The sequence below is a fragment of the Dendronephthya gigantea genome, unplaced genomic scaffold, assembly GCF_004324835.1.
Source record: "Dendronephthya gigantea isolate DGI-Jeju-01 unplaced genomic scaffold, DenGig_1.0 000057F, whole genome shotgun sequence".
Classification (NCBI taxonomy): domain Eukaryota; kingdom Metazoa; phylum Cnidaria; class Anthozoa; order Malacalcyonacea; family Nephtheidae; genus Dendronephthya; species Dendronephthya gigantea.
This window is the reverse complement of record NW_021163067.1, coordinates 1,256,952-1,260,777: the sequence shown is the minus strand read 5'-3', so window position 1 is coordinate 1,260,777 and position 3,826 is coordinate 1,256,952. Positions and strand designations below refer to the sequence as shown.

The 3,826-nt window shown below is 37.2% G+C and overlaps 1 pseudogene; it reads left to right on the top strand.

Moving 5' to 3' along the window:
- Positions 1-2,553: 2,553 nt before the first annotated feature.
- On the top strand, positions 2,554-3,624 carry LOC114529567 (annotated as a pseudogene).
- The last annotated feature ends 202 nt before the right edge of the window (positions 3,625-3,826 follow it).

Sequence of the window (3,826 nt, the reverse complement as noted above, 5' to 3'; positions counted from 1 at the left end):
TACTGCTATTGTCTTCATATGTTTCTTCTTTCTTCATTGTTCGCGAGTACACGTCTATTTCCTTCGACATTAATCTATGTGTTGTTTCTTTGATGGGTGGGGTTGTTGGTTCGTACCGCATAAAGAATTTGCATGACTTCTTTTTTCTCTGGACAGCAAAAGAACGAATGTCCTTTATTTTAATTTTCTTTTTTCACATTTTGCATTTCACTTCTTTCTCCATGATAACATTTTGTTTTCAGAATCATATATTTGTTGGCCCACTCGAAGTACTTTCGCGTTCGTTTTGAGAGGTGGATAGGAATTTTTCAATTCCCTTTTGGTATAAATATCCATCTTCTCCAGTGTAAACAAATTTACAATTATTTGTTTGCCCGCAAAGCCAGAATAGACTAACTTCAAAACGTATAGCCTCTTTTCCATGTAGACACTTCATTTTAATAGATGAGTAAAATCTCACATCCCCTTTTGTTTATACTTTTTAATTACAAATGTTTTTTTAAAAATAAATTCAGATCGAAAAGACATGTGTTGAAAGGCGTATAGATCAAAAGACATGTGTTGAAAAGACATGTGTACATAAAAAATAAAAACACATGTTATATTGTCTTTATAAATGGGGTGTATATCGTTTTTATTTTTGAAAAAATTAATTTGTTGCCAGAGGACAAGGGTGATTCATTAAAAGGTATCGATTGGTTTAAGTGTGTTGATAATGACAGTGATGATGAATGGGTTAGGGAAGTGAACGACGAGAATTTGTCGTAGAATTTTTGAATGTAGAATGTAGAATTTTTTACAGTTATTAGAAGATAATGACAATGAATGGGTTTGGAGGGTAAATGAGGAAAACATGCAAACAGATGACACGCAGACCAGAGGTGAATCCAACGAAGACGGAAACAGAAAGAAGCGAAGTATTGAAGAGGTGTATATTGACGATGCACAGAGTGGAGTTTTTTAACATTTAATCGAAAATATCAAAGGGGGAATGAAAAAGAACGATCAAGTATGCTTTGTTTTATGTACTCCCCAATTAGACACACCTATATCTTTACCCTTCATGCCCATTTCCCACTTTACGCCGGAACAAATTTTTTCTCAAGTTGAACTCGTTGTACAATCTAATCAACACTTCGTTTTAAATGACACAGTGATTGCGGACATTGTTCATGTGGAAATGCCGTCAGGTTTGCGAGGATCTAAACAATGTGATATCCATCTTTCAAAACATTTACGAATGAAGAGATCTGTGGTGGTTATAAAGAATGATGATGTTAGTGTGCTTTAGTGGTGGCTATTGCAAAGATTGAAAAAGATGATAAATGTTATCTTATAAAGATAGTCGAAGTGCTCTTCAAAGAAAGAAGGCCAAGGAATTACATAAAGCAGGTAAAGTACCTAGAGGTCTGAGCGGAATCCCCGAAATTAAATTATTTCAAAAGTACCTCATCGAGTATGAGATAAACATTGTCTCTGCTAATCATGAAGATGTCATTATTTTTCCTCCCACACCCAGTCAGTTAGATATAAAACAGATTTATTTGTACTTACACAGCGATCATTACGATGTTATGACAACCATGCCAGCTTTCTTTGCCAAAAATTACTATTGTCACCAGTGTAGGAAAACATACGCTGTTACTCATGAACATATATGTCCCTGCATGTGTCGATGTTCTCGTTCTACGAATTGTCTTATTGGTTCACGTATGAGCTGCAAATAATGCAAAAGAACATTTAAAAGTGAAGCATGCTACGAACACCACAAGAGATGCATCGGGAAAGCACAATCGGTTTGTGAAGGTATAAAGAGATGTTCTCTATGCGGGAAATCATTGAGAAAGTGTAAATTGAATCCCCAGAAACATTTATCTCAAAAAGTTCATTGTAAAATATGTGATGTAACCGTTGACAATATGGATATTCATTTATGCTATATGGAGAAGTCGAATGGAGAAGTCGAAAGGAGAAGAAATTTAAAGAAGGAAGATAAGAATACGAACCTCAATGAAGAGTCAGAAGAAGAAGAATCACCGATGGAAGTTACCGGAGGTGGATACCCACGATTATTTTTTTTTCGATTACGAAGCCCGTCAAGAGAATGAAGGTGTTCAAAAAACAAATTTATGTGTTGTTCACAATGAGGCAAAGGATGAGTGGATCTTCCATGGAGAGAATACAAATATATTTGTAAATGGCTTTCTACCAGCGAACATCAAGGGACGTCAAGGGATCAAGGGACGCATTTTACAAGGGGCAAAGATTCTCTTATTATCAGTTCCCATGTTTAACCCATTAAGTGGCATTGCACCTCCATGCGCCCTGGAATTGGCAAGTGGGTAAGTGGCATTGCACCCTCATGCGCCCTGAGCGATGCAGTATTTCTATTGGTCAAATACGAAAAACATGCATTGTTTGTTGCCTAACAACTGACACCTGTAGAATCCCCCGAATCCGCTCTTTCAAATGAGACCTCGTGCAAGCTTGTACAAGTAATATTGTCCAAGTTACAAGTGTTTTAAACCGTGCTCTTGCGAGAAAAATTGAAATATGGCTGAAGTGCTTCGCATGTTCGATAGTAGAGAAGAAGAAGATTTTGAGGGCTTTTTGATCGACGAAACGGTTGAAGAAAGACAGCCAATCGCAGCGGGAACATCGGCGATTACGTGGCGAGAAATAGTGGGCAATTCAGACGAAGAAGATTTTTTCGGTTTTTTGGACATCGAAGTAGAAGACATTGAAAGCGAGAGCAATAGCGAGATAAGTAGCGATGTGATATTTTTGAATGGAAAGATAATTTAAGTAGTGTAAATGTTGAAGACTTCACTGCCGACTTTGGTCCTTGTCATGGGTTGGGTCAAGATGCTACCCCTAAATATTTTTTTGACTTGTTTTTCGGTGATGAATTTCTTGACCATGTTGTGCATGCTACTATTTCCTATGCTCGTTCAAAAGGTGACTAAAATTTTTCGACCGACCGCGGTGAGATGTCTGGATTTTTTGGATTCAACATTTTAATAGGCATCAACCGCCTACCCAGAATCAGTCTCTACTGGGATTCAGATATAATTTTGGCAAATCCTGGCTTCAAAACTACAATCCCTTTGAGACGGTTTTGGATTTTGAGAAAATTTTTTCACATTTCGAACCCACGGCAAGAAAACGCAATGGATAAACTTACAATTCGGCCCCTGATTTCAAAGCTCAAAAACACTTTTCAAAATGCTTATGTACCAGGAAAAAATATTTCGTTTGACGAAGGTTTGGTGAAATTCAATGGTCGTTTATCTTTCAAGCAATATATGCCTAAAAAGCCAAACAAATTTGGTATTAAATTTTGGATGTTAGCCGATTCGGATACCTACTATGTGCCACGTTTTCAAGTTTACTAAGGTAAACAACAAAATGGCAACGAAAATGATGCGGAAGGTTTCAAAGTCATTGATTTTCTGGGAAAACCCTACTTACCGATTACCGACATTTCTATTTCGATCATTATTTTTCTTCAATCTCCCTGCTTCAGCATTTGTTGGAAAACAAAACTTACGCATGCTCGACTTTGCGCCACAACAGAAAGAACTTTCCTGTCGATTTCAAAAACATAAAACTCAAGCAAGGTGAAATTAGAACTAGGCAAAATGGTAATTTGGTTTGGCAAGATAAGCGCTTAGTTACGATTCTTTCGACCAATGTTGATCTTGAGCCCTAAGTTTTTGGCCCTTTGGATGAGCGCACTGGAAAAACAAAAGCCGTGCCAGAAGAACGCGAAAAACCCGTCATCATATCTGTTTACAATAAGTATATAAACGACCAATATAGGAGC